Source organism: Biomphalaria glabrata, chromosome 12, assembly GCF_947242115.1.
Source record: "Biomphalaria glabrata chromosome 12, xgBioGlab47.1, whole genome shotgun sequence".
Lineage (NCBI taxonomy): Eukaryota > Metazoa > Mollusca > Gastropoda > Planorbidae > Biomphalaria > Biomphalaria glabrata.
The window spans coordinates 17,212,064-17,237,363 of NC_074722.1; the positions used below are offsets into that span (position 1 = coordinate 17,212,064).

Below are 25,300 nucleotides of genomic sequence, written 5' to 3' on the forward strand. Positions count from 1 at the left end.
TTGTGTGATTATGTCTCATCTCTCGTTGTTTTGTCCCTGTTGACGCAATAAGCCAATGTCATCCCAAGCCAATGTCATCCCAAGCCAATGTAATCCCAAGCCAATGTAATCCCAAGCCAATGTAATCCCAATACTAATGAACCATAGAGCAATGTTCTTTTAACTTCGCTACCGACTCAGTCTAGACATGGTGTTCTTTATTACACTTTTAACACTGAGTGTGTACGCATGCGCAGGTGTATGTATGTATGTATGTATATATACGAGCGTGTGTGTGACAGCATGTCTCTCACATATATGAAGACAACCACGCAGTAACTTGAAACAAATGTCAGTGGTTCTCAACTTATTTGATAGACTTGAGCAAAGATTTTCTTTTCACTTTGTATGCCTTTCAGTTTTCATAGAAAACGTATGGCAAGGGAGAGAAACACCTTCATATACCACTTTTGGCTACCTCAAGCCAAGACCTACCAGAGTTTTCCTACAAAAAGCCGGAAACACGTGTCTAGATGAATCTATACATAGATAATAAATCTGATTTGCTCTTGACTTCGTTCCAACCTATGATATGTTAGCATGGCTGCACTGCTTCATCTACGACACAGAGAAAATTTCCTTTCCTACTTGATCTTTTATTCAGATTGTATCACATGGTGTCACATGATGGGCCAAAGTGTCTTTACAGTTCAGTTTTTAAAACATTGTTTAGGTTCATTATTGTCATTTTTTACAAATGTTTTCTGTTACAAAGTTTATAACAACTCACATCGACTGTCTGACTGAATTCCGTACACGCTATTTCTCCCACTTCCCATTCTCGGATCAAGTGGAAACTTTACACATAATTAGTCGTTGCCCCTATCAAAAACATGAATAAAAAATATGATTTAATTAGTTAGTGTTAATTTATTAATTTTGTTTGATGTAGAAAAGGGAAATAAATCTTTCATTATTGGGAAATATGGTTGTAAATGTGCAGGTCTTTCCCGTGTATGTGTATATACAATTATTTTAAAAATTGTGCTTCTTCTAACGGCACAAACCAACAAAGATTTACAAATTGAACTTTGCAACGGAGTACAGGATAGAACAAATGGCAATCCCTGTCCAGAACAACCAGAGCACAAATATGTTGACATGGTCAGGATGTGCTTTTATAACCCAAAAAACAGTGTGACCTTAATATTTGGACGCATGTGCGAATCACCAGAGCGTGGCGTCAACGTATCAACTACCGTGCGGTATTGACTGACACCAGTCCTGCTGCTTTACACTTAGCCTATATATGACGAATTGCGTGTCTCTCCAAAGTAGACTCTGAATTCTTCTGCTGTTCCACTAGATAGCAGCCTGGACTGGACTTAACAATGAAGTCAACTCTGCTAGTCATCTTGATTGTTTGTCTGTTCACGTCGTCCGTTGTCTGTCAATCATTTATCGGAGGTTGTAATGATGGAATAGATCACTGTAATGAGTAAGTCCTAAGTTGTTGTTGTTTTAAATTCATTTTGATATCAATTTGTAGTCAGTTTTAAGTGAATTTCAAGAAGTGAACATGGTGTCTGCCAGTTTTAATGAATATGGTGTCTGCCAGTTTTAATGAATATGGTGTCTGCCAGTTTTAATGAATATGGTGTCGGCCAGTTTTAATGAATATGGTGTAGGCCAGTTTAAATGAATATGGTGTCTACCAGTTTTAATGAATATGGTGTCGGCCAGTTTTAATGAATATGGTGTAGGCCAGTTTAAATGAATATGGTGTCTGCCAGTTTTAATGAATATGGTGTCGGCCAGTTTTAATGAATATGGTGTCGGCCAGTTTTAATGAATATGGTGTAGGCCTGTTTAAATGAACATAGTGTAGGCCTATTTAAATGAACATAGTGTAGGCCTATTTAAATGAACATAGTGTAGGCCTATTCAAATGAACATAGTGTAGGCCTATTTATATGAACATAGTGTAGGCCTATTTAAATGAACATAGTGTAGGCCTATTCAAATGAACATAGTGTAGGCCTATTTAAATGAACATAGTGTAGGCCTATTTAAATGAACAGAGTGTAGGCCTATATAGTGTAGGCCTATTTAAATGAACGATGTAGGCAAATTATAAACGTACCATATAATCCTCTTGATATTGAAATTCCAATATTTCAATTAATATATAGATTAGTAGATGTATTATCTGTACACTGTCCGTGTATAGAGGGACTTCTTTTGGTCCTATAGTGACGCTGGGCAGGGCACGTATTCCGTATAGAGAGACTTCTTTTGGTCCTACAGTGACGCTGGGCAAGGAACGTATTCCGTATAGAGAGACTTCTTATGGTCCTACAGTGACGCTGGGCAGGGCACGTATCCCGTATAGGGAAACTTCTTATGGTCCTACAGTGACGCTGGGCAGGGCACGTATCCCGTATAGAGGGACTTCTTATGGTCCTACAGTGACGCTGGGCAGGGCACGTATCCCGTATAGGGAAACTTCTTATGGTCCTACAGTGACGCTGGGCAGGGCACGTATCCCGTATAGGGAAACTTCTTATGGTTCTACAGTGACGCTGGGCAGGGCACGTATCCCGTATAGAGGGACTTCTTATGGTCCTACAGTGACGCTGGGCAGGGCACGTATCCCGTATAGGGAAACTTCTTATGGTCCTACAGTGACGCTGGGCAGGGCACGTATCCCGTATAGAGGGACTTCTTATGGTCCTACAGTGACGCTGGGCAGGGCACGTATCCCATATAGGGAAACTTCTTATGGTCCTACAGTGACGCTGGGCAGGGCACGTATCCCGTATAGAGGGACTTCTTATGGTCCTACAGTGACGCTGGGCAGGGCACGTATCCCGTATAGGGAAACTTCTTATGGTCCTACAGTGACGCTGGGCAGGGCACGTATCCCGTATAGAGGGACTTCTTATGGTCCTACAGTGACGCTGGGCAGGGCACGTATCCCATATAGGGAAACTTCTTTTGGTCCTACAGTGACGCTGGGCAGGGCACGTATCCCCTATAGAGGGACTTCTTTTGGTCCTACAGTGACGCTGGGCAGGGCACGTATCCCCTATAGAGGGACTTCTTATGGTCCTACAGTGACGCTGGGCAGGGCACGTATCCCGTATAGGGAAACTTCTTATGGTCCTACAGTGACGCTGGGCAGGGCACGTATCCCGTATAGAGGGACTTCTTTTGGTCCTACAGTGACGCTGGGCAGGGCACGTATCCCCTATAGAGGGACTTCTTTTGGTCCTACAGTGACGCTGGGCAGGGCACGTATCCCCTATAGAGGGACTTCTTATGGTCCTACAGTGACGCTGGGCAGGGCACGTATCCCGTATAGGGAAACTTCTTATGGTCCTACAGTGACGCTGGGCAGGGCACGTATCCCGTATAGAGGGACTTCTTTTGGTCCTACAGTGACGCTGGGCAGGGCACGTATCCCCTATAGAGGGACTTCTTTTGGTCCTACAGTGACGCTGGGCAGGGCACGTATCCCCTATAGAGGGACTTCTTATGGTCCTACAGTGACGCTGGGCAGGGCACCATGTGTCGTATTTCTCCCTCCCCCGTCCAAAGTACGCGCCTATTGGACAGTGCCCGACTCGGAACTGGGCTAGGACTGCCTGTTCCGCACGGCAGAACTCCCACCATGCATCTTTTCGGTCTGGTCTACTCAACTGCTTATGTAGCTCGCGGCCCTTGTCGGAAGCGTCCCAACTGTCGAACCAAAGTGCCGACTAACGGGTGTCGGCTAGGGCTCGTACACTCGCGAGAGTGTACCGTTCATCAGTATGGTGCTCGTTTCCGCCGGGGACTTCGCTAAAAAGTCAGCCCTCTGATGACTGACCAAAAAATGAGAACAGCTGGTGGTCACTTACAAAGACCGCGGGATGCACATTTGATATAAAAAAAAATCCGCTCCCCAGGACAGACGTAGACGGCGAAGAAAAAATCTATATCGACCTCCGGCGGACAATGGTTATGTTTGCGCTGGATGTGGCAAAATATGTAGTTCACAGCTGGGGCTGCGAAGCCAAGGGAGATACTGCATTTCTCATTAATCTTCGGACTCGAAGACAAACCTTATTATTATTAGTATTATTGGCATTCATGTAAACTCGTGTGGCGATTATTTTGGGGCTGCCTAAGTTTGGTCTTCTCATTAACGAAATAGCTTGAATCGATATGCAAACATTGCAATTTGGCCACAACAATTTTTTATTGTCAAGAGACATTGAACTTGCTTCAGTCCCAAGAGTAGTGGTCAAATCTTCTTGTAGTGTAAAGGACTGATACCCCGCAATAAAGTAAAACCCCAAACTAGTAAAGGCGAATGCCGTCGAGAACCCTTTAGACAGGTCAAGGGTTGAAGAACTCCTATCTACTGAGAGAAAATTTTCTCAGTGGTCAGAGTAGACATGTAATTTTTTCAAGGTAGTCTCACGAGGGCTAGCTATCTCACAATCTAGCCGTTTCTATTTTTTCTAAACGTATAACAGATCTGCTCTCTACCTGGATATCAATTATGTTACAAATTATTTATTTTTCAGATGGACATTAGGCAGCGACAATGTTTGGGGGCAATGCAAGGACAGGTGTATTAAAGAAGGATTCAAGTTTGGTAGATGTTCAACATCGCCGACATGCCCCGCTGGTCAGCCCTATCAGTGTCGATGTCATTAAATTGGTTGCCTTCAAACATTGCATTTTTAGCTGGAAAGTAAAAGTCTAAAACGTATTTCTTTCTCGCAATGATTTATTTGTTCCTTTGTCTTGTGATCGATTTATTTGTTCATGTGTGTTCTGGTTGATTTATTTGTTCCTTTGTGTTGTGATCGATTTATTTGTTCCTGTGTGTCCTGGATGATTTATTTGTTCCTTTGTGTTGTGATCGATTTATTTGTTCCTGTGTGTTCTGGTTGATTTATTTGTTCCTTTGTGTTGTGATCGATTTTTTTGTTTATGTGTGTTCTGGTTGATTTATTTTTTCGTTTGTGTTGTGATCGATTTATTTGTTCATGTGTGTTCTGGTTGATTTATTTGTTCCTTTGTGTTGTGATCGATTTATTTGTTCATGTGTGTTCTAGTTGATTTATTTGTTCCTTTGTGTTGTGATCGATTTATTTGTTCCTGTGTGTTCTGGTTGATTTATTTGTTCCTTTGTGTTGTGATCGATTTATTTGTTCGTGTGTGTCCTGGTTGATTTATTTGTTCCTTTGTGTTGTGATCGATTTATTTGTTCCTGTGTGTTCTGGTTGATTTATTTGTTCCTTTGTGTTGTGATCGATTTATTTGTTTATGTGTGTTCTGGTTGATTTATTTGTTCCTTTGTGTTGTGATCGATTTATTTGTTCATGTGTGTTCTGGTTGGTTGATTTATTTGTTCCTTTGTGTTGTGATCGATTTATTTGTTCCTTTGTGTTCTGGTTGATTTATTTGTTCCTTTGTGTTGTGATCGATTTTTTTTTTATGTGTGTTCTGGTTGATTTATTTGTTCCTTTGTGTTGTGATCGATTTATTTGTTCATGTGTGTTCTGGTTGATTTATTTGTTCCTTTGTGTTGTGATCGATTTATTTGTTCATGTGTGTTCTGGTTGATTTATTTGTTCCTTTGTGTTGTGTTCTGGTTGATTTATTTGTTCCTTTGTGTTGTGATCGATTTATTTGGTCATGTGTGTTCTGGTTGATTTATTTGTTCCTTTGTGTTGTGATCGATTTATTTGTTCATGTCTGTTCTGAATCCTTCTGATTGATTTATTAGTTCAATGTGTGTTCTAATTGATGGCGTGGATTCGGTTAAATTTAAATATCAGTTGAATATGTTCGTCTTTATTTTCTAAATTTCAAATAACTATTCTATTAATAGAATTGAATCCATTCATGTGATTAAATTGATTAAGTTTTAGGTCAAGATGTTTGGACAGGAATATTCAATTCAAAGGGTCATCTTTTTAAATTGTCCTTTTAACCCCTTTGGACACATGTAATAAGTTCTAGAGATATTTAAAGCTGCATTACCAATAGTATTGGGGTATAACAAAATACTAATGCGGTAGAGGTCGCTATTATGAACTCACCACGGAAAATTCTATCCACAAGTTTAGCTCGTTCAAAGACTTAGAAGACACCCAACAATATTGAAATGTTTTTTAGTAAAACCAGATATAAAAGAAATTTAATTAACCCTGTAGTAAAATCAATTACCGCAGACTTTAAAAAGAACCTGACAATATTACTAGATCCTTAAGCTCAGGAATTTAGCAACCATATCCAGACCTAAAAGTAGTCACGCCATTCTCACAAAATATAAATCTAGCAACCATACCCAGACCAAAGAGTAGTCACGCCATTCTCACAAAATACAAATCTAGCAACCATACCCACACCAAAGAGTAGTCACGTCATTCTCACAAAATACAAATCTAGCAACCATACCCACACCATAGAGTAGTCACGCCATTCTCACAAAATACAAATCTAGCAACCATACCCACACCAAAGAGTAGTCACGCCATTCTCACAAAATACAAATCTAGCAACCCTACCCAGACCAAAGAGTAGTCACGCCATTCTCACAAAATACAAATCTAGCAACCCTACCCAGACTAAAGAGCAGTCACGCCATTCTCACAAAAATACAAATCTAGCAACCCTACCCAGACCAAAGAGTAGTCACGCCTATCTCACAAAATACAAATCTAGTAACCCTACCCAGACCAAAGAGTAGTCAAGTCATTCTCACAAAATACAAATCTAGCAACTCTACCCAGACCAATGAGTAGTCACGCCATTCTCACAAAATACAAATCTAGCAACCCTACCTAGACCAAAGAGTAGTCAAGTCATTCTCACAAAATACAAATCTAGCAACCCTACCTAGACCAAAGAGTAGTCAAGTCATTCTCACAAAATACAAATCTAGCAACCCTACCTAGACCAAAGAGTAGTCAAGTCATTCTCACAAAATACAAATCTAGCAACCCTACCTAGACCAAAGAGTAGTCAAGTCATTCTCACAAAATACAAATCTAGCAACCCTACCCAGACCAATGAGTAGTCAAGTCATTCTCACAAAATACAAATCTAGCAACCCTACCCAGACCAAAGAGTAGTCTAGTCATTCTCACAAAATACAAATCTAGCAACCCTACCTAGACCAAAGAGTAGTCAAGTCATTCTCACAAAATACAAATCTAGCAACCCTACCCAGACCAATGAGTAGTCACGCCATTCTCACAAAATACAAATCTAGCAACCCTACCCAGACCAATGAGTAGTCAAGTCATTCTCACAAAATACAAATCTAGCAACCCTACCTAGACCAATGAGTAGTCACGCCATTCTCACAAAATACAAATCTAGCAACCATACCCAGACCAATGAGTAGTCACGCCATTCTCACAAAATACAAATCTAGCAACCCTACCCAGACCAAAGAGTAGTCACGCCATTCTCACAAAATACAAATCTAGCAACCCTACCTAGACCAATGAGTAGTCACGCCATTCTCACAAAATACAAATCTAGCAACCCTACCCACACCAATGAGTAGTCACGCCATTCTCACAAAATACAAATCTAAATCTTATCACAAAAAAGAAACAAAACACAATTTTCTAATTCTTCAAATTTAGGATCTCGAAACATGATTTAATTAGATCTTACTACAAGAGTCATAACAGACACTAGACGAAACATAGAAACGAATAATAATAGTTGTAATAACAACAGTCTCATGGTACATATAACAACAGTCTCATAGTACATATAACAAGTCTCATGGTACATTTACTAACAGTCTCATGGTACATATACCAACAGTCTCATGGTACATATACCAACAGTCTCATGGTACATATACCAACAGTCTCATGGTACATATACCAACAGTCTCATGGTACATATACCAACAGTCTCATGGTACATATACCAACAGTCTCATGGTACATATACCAACAGTCTCATGGTACATATACCAACAGTCTCATGGTACATATACCAACAGTCGCATGGTACATATAACAACAGTCTCATGGTACATATACCAACAGTCTCATGGTACATATACCAACAGTCGCATGATACATATAACTTTTCCATAGGTACCAAGAATAATAAACAGCGATCCTTTAATTGTTTAACATCCTGCAGGTAGACCTGGAGGGTAAGTGAGTACCAGACTTTGAGTTTGATCATCAGGACAGAAGAGACATTAGCGATCAACTCATGAGGGTGATTAATAATCACGGTTCAACTGTTCACATTTCTGTGTATATGTATACAACGAACATCATGACAGAAGTAGTTTTCACAAGATTCATTTGATTATTTTAGCTTTTCTATTCTTGACACAGTGTATTTTTAAAGACATAACAAAGTACAGAACATGTTTGTTAAACAATGTACACAAAGATATTTAATTCTTAAAAACACATTCTTTAAAAAGTACGGTGTTTGGAATGTCTCATGTTTGGTTTGTAGACATCCCTGAATCAATGTCTCATGTTTGGTTTGTAGACATCTCTGAATCAATGTAACCATGAGAAGTAAAGAAATATACACATTAATCATGTCTGTTTGTCCTATCAATCCGGGAATTTCTCTGTGAAAGTATCAAAATTAAAATCTCAGATCTTTCTTTTGAAGTTTAGAAGAACTTTGGAGATTTTCAATCATGGCGGAAAATTTATAAATAGTAAGCTTTTTTTTTTATGGTGACTCCAGTGTATAGCAGGAAGTGTTGATAAGCTATACTTTGGTCAAGGGAAATAATTGTTGTGCCTTTTACGAATTGCAGTATCAAATTTTCTAGGTTAATTCTTCTTCTTTATACTAGGCTACATTTACAGTTCAAGTTAGCTTCTTTCCCCACTGTTAGATCGTCGTGAAACTCTCCAATAGAAGTTAAAAACAACAACATCCTTTCTTTCTCTCATACACACAAATTGATGATGTCAAAATATGACTTTTTTGTTTAAAGAATTTCTAAAACAACTAAATTATTTTTCCAAGTGGACCTTCTCGTCTGCAAGTCTTTCTATAGATCTAAGCACTGACACTGGAAGCCATGAGTATCCAATGCACAATTGTGTGGCGACGGCACACAGTTGCCCACAGTCTTGCCCAGAGCTCTGCAGTCATCCTGGCAGGTTTCACTGAAGCCCCACTTGCCCCACCTGTTCCATCTGTAGGGGAAACATAACAAAATAAAATTTGTATAAATAAACGTATAAACTTGTAAAAACAAAAACTCATTGTATGTGAAACAAAAAAAGATATACGAAAATGAATCAAGACACAGGACGCTAACTTTTGTTCTATTTCATCTGGTAACATTTTTAAACAATTTTCATTTAGTACGCTGTAATAATTTTATGCTTTGGATATTTGCATCTATGGCGAATTTAGAAAAATAGCTAACAGATACAGACGTTTGGTATTCATAATATTGGAAATGTTGAAATATATATATTTTTTTTTTATTTTAAAAGAGGTTTGCTTTTTGTTTCCACTGATAAGCCATCTAAAGTCAAATTTTCAAGAGTCCTTTTCTGTAGGAGCACAAACCAATTTAGATTTCTAGCGGCCGGAACATTTTTTGTTACTATTTATCTGATAAATATCTCTCAATCAATTAATTGAACGTGAGAATCCTAAAGAAAATCTTACGTATCGTTACTTATTAGTTTTCGACGTTGAAAAGACGTGAACAGTTATATGCAATATATATGCTAGTAAATTATTAATCTTCTGTCCCATACCCAAACCAAGGAATGGTCCTGACACAGCTTCTCTAAGCTTTACTTGCTCACACTGAACATGATATCCAGCTCGGTGGGCAGGGCAAGTATCCCGTAAGGGAAACGAACATTTGCCAAAGGCAATCTTATTTAGTGAGCTGAAAGGCAGTCGGCATAGCTGAGATGCCCCATGGAAACGCTTCTTTAGAATACTAACGCAATGCTTTTAAGTCTCTTTGGGAAAAAAATGTGCCATTTTACTTTATTACAAAGTGCTTGTTTTACCCTATAACGTAGAGATTTTACATCACTTGATGCTTCATACTAAAGCCATAATGAATATACTAATTGCAAAATTAAATGTTTGAACGTTAACAGTTTAAAAGCTACACTGCAAAAACTTTCTTCCAAGCCAATAATAGCCCACTAGGTTTATGCAAACGTTGCAATGTAAAACGACATGACGTGAACTGTGGTTTGTCTACACTGTTGGGGGACTTAAGAGACTTTCTATTCTAATTGCCATGTACAATTTACAGTTAGAACTAACAGCACACAAAAGCAACTCTTCAGATTGATAGTCTTTACTCGAACGTTCTGTTTCCTAATTACAAAAATATTCCCAAAATGACTTATGAAATTATCTCACCGAGCGAGGCGAGGCCGCCTGGTACTATATATACATACAACAATTGCTCACTTAAGGGTATAGGATTTGCGAATATTTATTCGTGAAGTATATGTTGCATTTTATTTTTACGAAGAATTTTGCTTATTTACAAGAACCATAAAAACGTTATATAATAATCTATATAATAAACTTATGATTTATTTGCATGAATAGTATTCCATACCATAACAATTAAATGTACTTCTTTTTTTCACTATCAAGAGCTAGAGAACGGGCATGAAGTGGCCGGGGATGAAATGACCGCTCACCATTATAAGATACCTTGTCTTAATGCTTTCCTATAATATGTCTGTTTAGAAACAAGCATGTATTTAGAAATTATATGTCAAAATGTCAGTACGAATGATTACTGGACGTACTAGACCAGTTTCTAATATACCACGCAGACAGCCGGACCTTTCTTACACGACATTCTTTATGGTTACATTTCAGCAGTGGAGCGTAAAAGTCCATTAAAAAACAGTAGGGATCCTATGAATGGTTTGACGTGACTACGGATGTGACAAATAGACCAAGTGAATACAAAAAAATGCGGTGTCAACAGAGACGTCTAAGTCAAGATAATATTTCGCTTGTAATTTTACCTTTACATTGAAAAAGTAGGAGCAGAAAGGTGGCACAGTTTTTTTCCAGCCCTTTGCTGTACTCAGTTGGGCAATGCTTATAATACCTCTAATTAGTAATAGTAATTGGAAATACACATGTAATGTCCTAAATGTTTACTGTACTCAACTAGAACTATTTCATGCAGTGGGCTTGAAAGTAAATGCCGTGTCTATTAAATGTATCCAATGCCTCTTTATTAGAGTTGTTTCCCCACTCCAACATAGTGTTTAGTTTAAGTACTTAGCATCTATTGCCATCTATTGCCATCTCAAAGTCACTCGACGAGGTATCTGGTTGACACATATCAACTCACTCTCTCTCTGTCTGGTGAACACTTTGAACACGTTATTTCTCCCACACCTTTTCTTGGATCAAGTTGAACATTTGGACAATTATTCACTGGCGAAGACAATACGTGAATCAATAAACAAACAATGATAAGCCCATTAATTACTGGTAATTTACTATTTATTTTTATTGACAGATATGGCTAAATGTGTAGGGTTTTGTCCCATTAGATAATGGACACGTTATTTCTTCCACATCTATTCTAAGCGATTCTTTATTGTAACTTAAAAAAACAACAACATTAAACAATTTAAAATTAACCCATTAGTCAATTAATTATTGGTAACTATTGTTTTAATTCCATATCGAAAAATAGAAGTAACTTCTGCATTATTGAGAGATATAGCTATAAGTGTGTAGTTCTTCAACTAACATAAGTTTTTTCTTATTGAGTTATATGTATTGTTGTAACCCTGCCTTGCACCAGTGCTTGAGGTGCGCACTAGCGCACTAGTGAACGTAAACAGGATGACACTAGAAGAGAGAGAATAACAGTGCATCAGGGATTGTGAAGGGTTTGAATGTTTGGAGACTAAGAAGCCAGCTTTTGGTGCTGCCTGAAGGTTGTAGAAGGGACCTGGAGCGAAGCGGGGAAGGCTGTCGTTGGTCCACATTCGGGTTGCTATCTAAAGGACTGGTAAATTAATAGCAAGACTCTGAGGAAGTTGAAGGATGTTATGTGTTTGCCCTAGTGAATAAACACCTGTATTTATTTCCTGTTAAACTGTGTTGAGTTGCCTGCCTTTTCGTTGAGTGCCTAACCTAGAGAGTTACAACAGTATATTTTCTTTTTTGATTGTTTCTTTTTTGTATAGTTGTAACAGGATGGACTGCGATTTGTTTTTGTTTTTTTACTAATTCTTTGTTCTCAGTCCAAAGACTGGGATTTGGAGGAATAAGTGGAACTTTACTTTTTATACTTTACAAGACAAAGAAGGTCGGTGTAATAACAAATATGTCATTGGTAGACACAGAAGGTCACCACTGTAATAACAAATATGTCATTGGAAGACACAGAAGGTCACCACTGTAATAACAAATATGTCATTGGTAGACACAGAAGGTCACCACTGTAATAACAAATATGTCATTGGTAGACACAGAAGGTCACCACTGTAATAACAAATATGTCATTGGAAGACACAGAAGGTCACCACTGTAATAACAAATATGTCATTGGTAGACACAGAAGGTCACCACAGTAATAACAAATATGTCATTGGAAGACACAGAAGGTCACCACTGTAATAACAAATATGTCATTGGTAGACACAGAAGGTCACCACTGTAATAACAAATATGTCATTGGAAGACACAGAAGGTCACCACAGTAATAACAAATATGTCATTGGAAGACACAGAAGGTCACCACTGTAATAACAAATATGTCATTGGTAGACACAGAAGGTCACCACTGTAATAACAAATATGTCATTGGAAGACACAGAAGGTCACCACTGTAATAACAAATATGTCATTGGTAGACACAGAAGGTCACCACTGTAATAACAAATATGTCATTGGAAGACACAGAAGGTCACCACTGTAATAACAAATATGTCATTGGAAGACACAGAAGGTCACCACTGTAATAACAAATATGTCATTGGAAGACACAGAAGGTCACCACTGTAATAACAAATATGTCATTGGAAGACACAGAAGGTCACCACTGTAATAACAAATATGTCATTGGAAGACACAGAAGGTCACCACTGTAATAACAAATATGTCATTGGAAGACACAGAAGGTCACCACTGTAATAACAAATATGTCATTGGTAGACACAGAAGGTCACCACTGTAATAACAAATATGTCATTGGAAGACACAGAAGGTCACCACTGTAATAACAAATATGTCATTGGTAGACACAGAAGGTCACCACAGTAATAACAAATATGTCATTGGAAGACACAGAAGGTCACCACTGTAATAACAAATATGTCATTGGTAGACACAGAAGGTCACCACTGTAATAACAAATATGTCATTGGAAGACACAGAAGGTCACCACTGTAATAACAAATATGTCATTGGAAGACACAGAAGGTCACCACTGTAATAACAAATATGTCATTGGTAGACACAGAAGGTCACCACTGTAATAACAAATATGTCATTGGAAGACACAGAAGGTCACCACTGTAATAACAAATATGTCATTGGTAGACACAGAAGGTCACCACTGTAATAACAAATATGTCATTGGAAGACACAGAAGGTCACCACTGTAATAACAAATATGTCATTGGAAGACACAGAAGGTCACCACTGTAATAACAAATATGTCATTGGAAGACACAGAAGGTCACCACTGTAATAACAAATATGTCATTGGAAGACACAGAAGGTCACCACTGTAATAACAAATATGTCATTGGAAGACACAGAAGGTCACCACTGTAATAACAAATATGTCATTGGAAGACACAGAAGGTCACCACTGTAATAACAAATATGTCATTGGAAGACACAGAAGGTCACCACTGTAATAACAAATATGTCATTGGAAGACACAGAAGGTCACCACTGTAATAACAAATATGTCATTGGAAGACACAGAAGGTCACCACTGTAATAACAAATATGTCATTGGAAGACACAGAAGGTCACCACTGTAATAACAAATATGTCATTGGAAGACACAGAAGGTCACCACTGTAATAACAAATATGTCATTGGAAGACACAGAAGGTCACCACTGTAATAACAAATATGTCATTGGAAGACACAGAAGGTCACCACTGTAATAACAAATATGTCATTGGAAGACACAGAAGGTCACTGTAATAACGCAAGTGTCACTTGAAGACTTGAACTGTTATTCAATGGATACCAGCTCATATACAACTTGAAGGAAATGAGAAGGCTGACACACTCGCCAAGAGTGGGAGAACTAACTCACAAATAAACTCTACACTCTATCCAGAAGAAATGAAGAAATTAATTGTAGATAAAATAAATGAGAAATGGACGAGCTCTCATTCAAATCGCAAGTAAGATGACGCTTACTATAAGCTATCCCGACAAGACCAACGTCTAATCTTTCGACTCAGGACCGGACACAACAGAATGAGACAACACATGCACCGGCAGCTCAAAATTGGAACAAGTGAAATCTACCCATGTGGAGTATCACCAGAGAATGCCGACCACGTCCTCCAAAACTGCTCTCTTTACCAAGAGGCCCGTATAAGACTGTAACAACACTTGTGCCAGATGTAACAACATGCACGATGTTACGATGTGTTGTTATGCCGGGGATTTTACTTGAATTCAATAGTTAACAAAAATGACGATCTAGAATCACAATTGACGATTCTTTGATAAAACAAAACTCTGGAACTTTATTAAATACAACGTAAGTACAGTTTATGTACAAATTACAAATCAATGAATATGGAACATATTACAAAGGCTTTTCAAACAGAGCTCCTAGAAACGTGACTAGCTACAAGAACATTATTTTATCGACTGACTTTTCTTTCTTACTACCGCCAATTCTCTGGCGCTAACTCTTTTCAAAAAATGTCTTTGTTTAAATTCAAATCAACCAATAGATTTCAAACATACTAATTACGTCCCTTGGGTAAATCCTGACTTGAACGTCAAGTGTCTAAATTTGAGGATTAAATCCCGAGACTCATGTCGAGGGCTTATATTACTTTCAAAAGTGAAATGTACAAACAATTCTATAATGTGATCTGTGACATATTACCCCCCTCTCCATTTAGCATTTGTATGGTAATAGAAATGCGTATAATACACAAAAAATTGTTATGATACTACAACTCATTTGGTTAGTACTAATGTGGAAATGTGTACATGGAAAAATATATTGCATATGAACAATTGACATAGAAAAAATAATTGTGATAGTACATGACAATCTTCTGAGAAAATAGTACTCAATGTGATCAATCTCAACATGTGTGAAGCAATGAAAAATTCCAATTGTCTGTCATGTATCTGTACTATTATAATAGGATATATGCAATAATATTCGACCTGAAATAAAATACCTGAAATAAAATGCACATGATTTAAAAATTAAGATGTCTGATGCATGTCATATGCAAAGATGCTGAAACATAATAAACAAAGTATCTTGAATGAGTGACTTTCCTCAGTGGGTTGCTTGGTGCTGAAATAAATACAACATCTGATATAGAACTCCTGTGGAAAAAAATGAGTAGACAAATTAATTGATTAAGTACAACTGAATACTGTTCTTCCTTGACGAGTATGAATGATAATGGATCAAGTGGCACTAAATATGCTATAGTACATATGTAGAGTAGAAATGTAAAGTTCGGAACCCTTCTGAATTGCCGTCATGGATGTGTGTACGCGTTTTCTAAACTTGAAGAAAATGTCTTTCAGTTTATGAAGCTGTTGTCTCCATGTCATATTGAACTCACAGATAATGTCTGATTGAACCGCGTTTGAGTTTGGTGAAAATAAGAACTGTCCGAAACCAAAACTCAATTTTCTGGTTGATGAACTTTGACGCTGTAGAACAATGGTAACAGAATGCTTTGCATTAGAATGTTCAATAGAGCAATGACTGAACATGTCTGAGTTCAATGGGTCAATACAGCAATGTTGAAGAAGTTCATTTGTTCCTTTCTGAAGAAAAGTTGCCCCTTGAGTAGAAGGAGGATGAAACTTGGTGTTGTCAATGTTGTTGCTCTCTGAGTTGTTTTCAAATTGCAGTACTGGAAATGTCTCGGAAATACTGGTAAAGAAATCTGCATGGTCTGTAAACACTTTAGTGTCCTTCACTTGCTGTAGTGCTATGTCATCCAGAGTGATGACCTTGGGAATGTCAAATTGATTTGATGATATATCATCCAAAGTGATGACCTTTGGAATGTCAATTTGATTTGATGCTGTTAATGAAACATCTATCTCAGGAATGGGTGTTGATGATGTTTCTTCTTCCTCAGGAATAGTTGCTAAGCTTGTAAAATGTTCAACTTCTGCTTTGATGTCTTCATTATCTGTTTCATGGTAATGTTCAAACATATGAACATGAAATACTCTGGTAAACTTGTTGACATTGATTTTATAAAGCAGGTTGGAAATCTTTCTGGTGATGGTAAATGGACCTTGCCATTTGTAGAATAGCTTGTTACTCCAATCTGGTAACAGTAAATTGACTTGATCTCCTTGAGCAAAATATCTTGATTTCATGTGTTCATGTAATATTCTTTGACTTTCAATGTTCTTGGATGTAATGGCTTCTTGAGTTGACTCACATTCTTTCAAATGAGGAATACTTGTATGAGTGTTAGAGTCAAGTTGCATAGTTTTTCTTTTGTCTGGTATAGCCAAAGTTGATTGAATATAAGTATCTGCTTCTGGTTCATGAGACTTGTCTTGATTGTAGCAGAAATGTTCAATGCATATCATAGTATTTGATGCAGATGCTGTCTTATTCAAGTCTTGATGCATGAAGTCATCATCAGTGGTTAGGGATGGGCTTGTATTGTCAGGTAGGGATGGGCTTGTATTGTCAGGTAGGGATGGACATGTAGAACTAGTAGCAGGTAGGGATGGACATGTAGTAACAGGTAGGGGTGGACATGTAGTAGGCAGTGATGTCCCTGTAGATTTGCTTGAGTCATGATTCATAGATTCATTGTTGTCAATTCTGACTTTGTAGTCTGGTTCATTCTTTGTTTTAGTTATGTTGCTTTTCTTTTGAGTTTGTTTCTCATCATAATCCCATTGACAATGTAAACATTTATTAATGTATTTCTTGACATCTTTGGTCAAGCTAGGCCAATAATATTCTTTGGCAATTCTCTTCTTGGTACTTGTTACACTCATATGTATGGTGTCATAAAATTCATGCTTTGCTTTAATTATTTGTTTTCTGAACTTCTTTGGTACATATATTTGTTCAATGACATTGTACTTGTGGAAAGTAATCTTCTTGAGAAATCCATCTTCGAGATATGCTGTACGCTTTCTTAATTGAGCTTTCTGGTATATTCTTGTTAATGTTGCATCATTCTTTTGTTCAGCTTTGAATTCGGTATTTTTCAATTCTAATAATTCTCGTTTTAGTTCTTCTTGCCGTCTTCTGTCGTTTTCTCTGTCGAACTCAGCTAATTTATTATCAAACCATCTTTCTCGTTCATGTGAAGGAATGTTGAGTTTTTCTGCTAAAGCTATGGCTTCACCTATTATGTCTGTTGTTGAAGTCATGTTACAATGTACTTTTGCTTGATATTCTTTTTCTTCCTGTCGATGAACCCATTCTTCTGGTTTAGGTACTTGTTTTTCTTTAGCTATGTCAAATAATTCTAACCATCTTTGTGTTCTTGTCTTTGGAGACATGTTGAAAAATATACCAACTTGGAATGTAGAAATATAGTAACGTTTTGAATATAACAAATCAATGTTAGTTATGCCGTAACTGGCTATGAAGTATAACTTTGTTTTACAGTAGAAGTACTACTGGAGTCGTTGTAGGAAGTGTAGATGTCTAGTATGGGATCTATTGAGCCGAGTACTTTTTTCCTGGCTTAACAGTTGGTTAAATCTGGTCTTCTGTTTACTTTGTGCTGCACAAATGATTATTTACTGGTCTTCTTTATAATGCCAGTTATTTGATTTACTGGTCTTCTTTATAACGCCAGTTATTTGCTTTACTGGTCTTTTTTATTGCCAGTTATTTGCTTTACTGGTCTTTTTTATTGCCAGTTATTTGCTTTACTGGTCTTTTATATTGCCAGTTATTATGTATATTGGTCTTACTCCTTTTGCCAATTACATATAATAATAGATTTCGTGAGTTAGACGTAACTCTAACGAAAATCTTTATAAATGATTTATCGATAACCAACTGACCTGTTAAACACAGAAATTCTGTCCTCCGTTAAATAAGAATGAAGTTCCTTTGAAGAGTTTTAGAAATTGGTCCTAGATCTTGAATAAATTTCGTTAAAAGTTGTTCATGAACTTTTATTCGTCGGAGAGTGCCAATGTAACAACACTTGTGCCAGATGTAACAACATGCACGATGTTACGATGTGTTGTTATGCCGGGGATTTTACTTGAATTCAATAGTTAACAAAAATGACGATCTAGAATCACAATTGACGATTCTTTGATAAAACAAAACTCTGGAACTTTATTAAATACAACGTAAGTACAGTTTATGTACAAATTACAAATCAATGAATATGGAACATATTACAAAGGCTTTTCAAACAGAGCTCCTAGAAACGTGACTAGCTACAAGAACATTATTTTATCGACTGACTTTTCTTTCTTACTACCGCCAATTCTCTGGCGCTAACTCTTTTCAAAAAATGTCTTTGTTTAAATTCAAATCAACCAATAGATTTCAAACATACTAATTACGTCCCTTGGGTAAATCCTGACTTGAACGTCAAGTGTCTAAATTTGAGGATTAAATCCCGAGACTCATGTCGAGGGCTTATATTACTTTCAAAAGTGAAATGTACAAACAATTCTATAATGTGATCTGTGACAAAGACATTGGCCCCAAATCACCCCAATAGAAAGAAAACTATATGGAGAGCTCCCTGATTTGGAAACCACTGCGCAGTTCATCTCATGTATTGGTCTAGACATATGAACACTCCAACATAACAATGAGAACGATGAAGAAGAAGAAGAAACTTGAAGACACAGAAGGTCACTGTAATAACGCACATGTCACTTGAAGACACAGAAGTCACTGTAATAACGCACATGTCATTTGAAGACACAGAAGTCACTGTAATAACGCACATGTCACTTGAAGACACAAAAGTCACTGTAATAACAAACATGGCATTTGAAGACACAGAAGGTCACTGTAATAACGCACATGTCATTTGAAGGCACAGAAGGTCACTGTAATAACGCACATGTCATATGAAGGCACAGAAGTCACTGTAATAACGCACATGTCATTTGAAGGCACAGAAGGTCACTGTTATAACGCACATGTCATTTCAAGGCACAGAAGATCACTGTAATAACGCACATGTCATTTGAAGGCACAGAAGTCACTGTAATAACGCACATGTCAGTTGAAGGCACAGAAGGTCACTGTAATAACGCACATGTCATTTGAAGACACAGAAGGTCACTGTAATAACGCACATGTCATTTGAAGGCACAGAAGGTCACTGTAATAATGCACATGTCATTTTAAGACACAGAAGTAACTGTAATAACGAACATGTCATTTGAAGACACAGAAGTCACTGTAATAATGCACATGTCATTTGAAGACACAGAAGGTCACTGTAATAACGCACATGTTTTTTGAAGACACAGAAGGTCACTGTAATAACGCACATGTCACTTGAAGACACAGAAGTCAGTGTAATAACGAACATGTCATTTGAAGACACAGAAGTCACTGTAATAATGTACATGTCATTTGAAGACACAGAAGGTCACTGTAATAACGCACATGTCATTTGAAGGCACAGAAGGTCACTGTTATAACGCACATGTCATTTCAAGGCACAGAAGGTCACTGTAATAACGCACATGTCATTTGAAGGCACAGAAGTCACTGTAATAACGCACATGTCATTTGAAGACACAGAAGTCACTGTAATAACGCACATGTCACTTGAAGACACAGAAGTCACTGTAATAACGCACATGTCATTTGAAGACACAGAAGTCACTGTAATAACGCACATGTCATTTGAAGGCACAGAAGGTCACTGTAATAACGCACATGTCAGTTGAAGGCACAGAAGGTCACTGTAATAACGCACATGTCATTTGAAGGCACAGAAGGTCACTGTAATAACGCACATGTCATTTGAAGGCACAGAAGGTCACTGTAATAACGCACATGTCATTTGAAGACACAGAAGTCACTGTAATAACGAACTTGTCATTTGAAGACACAGAAGTCACTGTAATAATGCACATGTCATTTGAAGACACAGAAGGTCACTGTAATAACGCACATGTTTTTTGAAGGCACAGAAGGTCACTGTAATAATGCACATGTCATTTGAAGACACAGAAGTCACTGTAATAATGCACATGTCATTTGAAGACACAGAAGTCACTGTAATAACGCACATGTCATTTGAAGACACAGAAGGTCACTGTAATAACGCACATCTCATTTGAAGGCACAGAAGATCACTGTAATAACGCACATGTCATTTGAAGGCACAGAAGGTCACTGTAATAACGCACATGTCATTTGAAGGCACAGAAGGTCACTGTAATAACGCACATGTCATTTGAAGACACAGAAGGTCACTGTAATAACGCACATGTCATTTGAAGACACAGAAGGTCACTGTAATAACGCACATGTCACTTGAAGACACAGAAGGTCACTGTAATAACGCACATGTCACTTGAAGACACAGAAGTCACTGTAATAACGCACATGTCACTTGAAGACACAGAAGGTCACTGTAATAACGAACATGTCACTTGAAGACACAGAAGGTCACTGTAATAACGAACATGTCACTAGTGCGATCCCTACATTTCCTTTTTTTTAAATATTTTTTGTTCTATGATCAAACGTTGTATGTATGTTTAGTATAGTGAAGTCATAATAATAATAATAATAATCTTTATTATCCGTAAGGAAATTTGTCTTACAATTTGTGCATTACACCAAACAAAAACATTATAACTATAAGAAACCAAAGTGTACATTCACACCAGACTCACACATAATTTACATGTGACAAAGTTTATACCAGATTGTTCTTATTTAATGATTTGATTGCCAGGGGAACAAAAGAGTGTTTGTGTCTATTTGTCTTTGCTATCGGTGTCTTGTATCTCTTCTGTGATGGTAAAATCACAAAATCCTGACACAAAGGGTGATTCTTTATTTCGAGGATCTTGTTAGCTTTTTTAGAGATGTTTGTCTCAAACAACTGCCCAAATGGGGTTTGTTTTTTGCCAATGATTTTGCCAGCAGCATTTAGGATTCTATAAAGTTTATTTTTATTTTTAATGCTCAGATTGCCATACCAGGCAGTGATATTGAGACTTAAAATATTGCAGATGTGAGCGTGATAAAACATAGCCAAGGCCTTTTCGCTAACATTAAACGAGGACAGTTTTCTTAGTAATCGTAATCTTTGCTGCCCTTTTTTGCTGATATAATCAGTATTTGCAGTAAAATTTAGTTTATTGTCTAGGATAGTACCAAGGTATTTAAAGGTTTGCACAATTTCAATAGTCTCTCCAGCTACAGAAACAATATCATTTTCCTTCTTGTCCCTACGAAAATCGATTATCATTTCTTTGTTGTTTTTTTACATTTAATAATAAAAAATATTTAGTAATAAAGTAAAGAATCAATGTTTTTTAATTAATCTGTTATATTAGTTGTTCTTTTAGAGACATTAATTAATTAATTATTTATCAGTGAAAAAAAAAACTGTTGGACGCCAAACAGTAAAAAAAAAAAAACCTGCGTGAAACACAGTTCTGTTTGAGAGAGACCCGAGTCAATGCCTATGTAAAGCATTGCTGTTTCCAATGCCTTTGGCCCCCAATGCATGCTTGGCTGTACATGGGCGAAGGCCGAGCACACCGGGAGCCTCCGCCATTTTCCTTCGTTGTACCAAGCTAACCATGGGGGACTCGCCATTTATGTAACGGTCCCTTGAGGAACAGCGCATGGATGTGTGACATGTTTATGGGGACTCTTTTGCAACTCCGCCCGTGCAATGAGTGGACTCTCGTCTACCCGTGGGCATCCCCACGGGAGTTATGTTTCGCCATTCATTTAGCCTAGTTACCCCCTCAAGTAACCGTTTCCACCCGGGTGCCACGATGAGGCAGAACAGCGTACCCGGGGATACTTTATCCTACAAGTCACATAGGTCATAAGTTTAAATCTTAGACGTTTTAAGACATTTGGTTGACATTGTAGCTTAGGGAATGATGGTAATAGATCCAGAACTCAGGACAAGAGTTTCTACAATAACAAGAAAGTTTGCTGGGGAAAATGTCTGATAGAGAAATAAAGACGATAACAAAAAGAGAGACAGACAGACAGACAGAGACACACAGAGACAGACAGACAGAGATAGACAGACAGAGATAGACAGAGAGAGACAGGAAGAGAGATACAGAGATAGACAGAGACAGACAGGCAGAGAGATACAGAGATAGACAGACAGAGACAGACAGGCAGAGAGAGACAGAGATAGACAGACAGAGACAGACAGGCAGAGAGAGACAGAGATAGACAGAGACAGACAGGCAGAGAGAGACAGAGATAGACAGACAGAGAGAGACATACGGAAAGAGATAGGAAGGAGTGAGAGAGAAAACAAGGAAGAGAGACAAGGAGAAGGTAAAGAGAAGACAAAGAGATACACAAAGAGAAAGAGAAAGGAAAGAGTGAATACAAGAAAGGGTAGAGATAGGGACACTATCACACTTCCATTCTTTCCAAGACAAGAATCTCAAAAATATTTCTCTTTAGATAAGAGAAAAAAATCGTTTATTTTTTTTACAGTTAAGAAAATAAGTTGTGTGTGTGTGTTTCCAAGGTGTTTGCTGGTGTAGAATGATGAAACCTTTAGCTGGTCTGTCATAATTCATGTTAAGAAGTCACATGGAAGAGTGTTGTACGTAGGATTGTAGATGGTCAAATCAGAGTCTTAGGCGAGTACAAGCTTGTATTTGTATTGAATTTTGTCACTACTAAATGTAGATCACATCTCAAGTTAGAGTAGAAATTATACATTAAAATTTATATTAAGTTTTATGTTAAGAAAGAATTCTGTTCAAGTTATTTAATACTGAGTACATTGACATATAATACGCCTACATCGATTTAGTTGTCCTTAATGTTTGGAACTATTATCCAACGACCGAACATCGACAAGTAGTTTTTCAACATAAGGCTGTATACTATTTTAATCCCAACTACAGTACTCACCCTGAGCAGTCCGCCCACTTTTTATAGCATTTCCCAATGAAGAGAGACTCCACAACGGGCGCCCCAAAAAGCGAGGCGAAGACAAGCAAGGTGACCAAAAGTATAGTCTTCATTGCTGCTTAAAGTTGTCTTCCCTTGTTTATTGTTTATCGAAATATCAGAAAGAACATTTATGCTATTGAGTATCCCGTCATGCATGAGCTAGAGGAAGGTGTTTATATATGTTTGTGCTTAGTCACGTGTCCTAATTAGTCACTTTTTGAAGTTGGCGAAGGGCATTGTTATCAGGTGTGAAGTATTCATGCGGACCTTTGTCGTCTGTGTCTGTGTGTGTGTCTATATACAGTTCGTGTGTTATTTATGTTTTTTTAGAATAAGATGTATGCACAAATGTAACTATGTTTCTAGAAAATTCTTTGCTATTTTTAGAGTCGTGTAAGTCCAGAAAAATAGTTGGTGTCATGGCGTCTGCTGCAAGAAAAACAGAAGCAGGCAATCATACGATCACGGAGATGAACCGGCTGTTTGTGACGAGTTCCTGTATGTCTGGGGGGGGGGGTCAAATAGAAACGTTGTTTTCTATAATCTCCCTTGCCATCGAACTGAATGCGTGTTCAACAATAAGAATGAGTTATCCCCCATGAAGCCATAATTTCAACTTCTTAATACCTCCAACAAGGACACAAAACAATACGGTGTCACGAAATGTTCACCTTTGAACTTTAGTTCTACAGTACCGAAAAATTGGATACATTTTTTTTTTAAGTTTATATCTTATTTCAGCTCTCTGGTGAGTTGGTTGGTGTGTACAAAGCTTATATCTTATTTCAGCTCTCTGGTGAGTTGGTTGGTGTGTACAAAGTTTATATCTTATTTCAGCTCTCTCGTGAGTTGGTTGGTGTGTACAAAGCTTATATCTTATTTCAGCTCTCTGGTGAGTTGGTTGGTGTGTACAAAGCTTATATCTTATTTCAGCTCTCTGGTGAGTTGGTTGGTGTGTACAAAGTTTATATCTTATTTCAGCTCTCTGGTGAGTTGGTTGGTGTGTACAAAGTTTATATCTTATTTCAGCTCTCTCGTGAGTTGGTTGGTGTGTACAAAGTTTGTATCTTATTTCAGCTCTCTGGTGAGTTGGTTGGTGTGTACAAAGCTTATATCTTATTTCAGCTCTCTGGTGAGTTGGTTGGTGTGTACAAAGCTTATATCTTATTTCAGCTCTCTCGTGAGTTGGTTGGTGTGTACAAAGCTTATATTAACACATTCTGTCTGTCATGTAAAAACTCAATCTCAGATGACGTTGAAATTGTGCACAACTATTTCTTTTACCTGACAACACAAGAATCAATGAAATATTAATAAATTAGTTAATTAACAATTGGTAATTAATTATTTTGTTTGGTATCTCGAATAAGGAAAAGAAATTGTACTTGGCAGAAGTGGTAGCATAAGCTGAATTAGTCCCCTTTATTTGTCACCGATTTAGAAAGAAACGAAACAATATATTACTCTACAATCTTCACTAGTCATAAGTACCTCACTAGCAGAGTGGTTAAGGATATCGGCTAGTCGAGGCCTGAGACACGTGTTCGAAATCTCCCCCCCCCTTATTTCCCTTTCCTTCTTCCCCCTCCCGATTTCCCCATCAGGTCCAGATCATAGCCTCTTAAGAAAGCTAAAAGCATGAAATAGCGCTAAACAAATACTACTGATAAAAATATGGCACAGATTTGTTGTTTTTGGTCTAGATTCTAGATCTGGTACAAATTTTATTACATGACTGATCCAAACTCATCGATACAAGTTCACTTCCTATAAGCTTTGTTTATAAGTATTTTTAAAAATTCTTTTGTTCATTGACACATTAAAAATATTTCTTTTATAACATACCCGTTTTATAACAAACCCGTTTTGTAACAAACCCAGAGAAACATACATAAACATACATGAGTACTAACTATTCCAATTGTGAAATGTTTTTGCATGTTG

At 37.5% G+C, this 25,300-nt stretch overlaps 2 long non-coding RNA genes across 2 annotated transcripts; one reads left to right on the forward strand and one right to left on the reverse strand.

The window, feature by feature from the left end:
* The first annotated feature begins 1,138 nt into the window (after positions 1–1,138).
* LOC106059166 (uncharacterized) lies at positions 1,139–4,741 on the forward strand. Its single transcript, XR_001216164.2, has 2 exons — positions 1,139–1,477; positions 4,554–4,741. It is a non-coding gene; the product is annotated as an uncharacterized LOC106059166 (long non-coding RNA).
* A 2,869-nt stretch (positions 4,742–7,610) lies between these two features.
* LOC129922162 (uncharacterized) lies at positions 7,611–23,680 on the reverse strand. Its single transcript, XR_008774137.1, has 2 exons — positions 23,315–23,680; positions 7,611–9,188 (listed from the first exon to the last, which is right to left on the reverse strand). It is a non-coding gene; the product is annotated as an uncharacterized LOC129922162 (long non-coding RNA).
* Between the last annotated feature and the right edge of the window lie 1,620 nt (positions 23,681–25,300).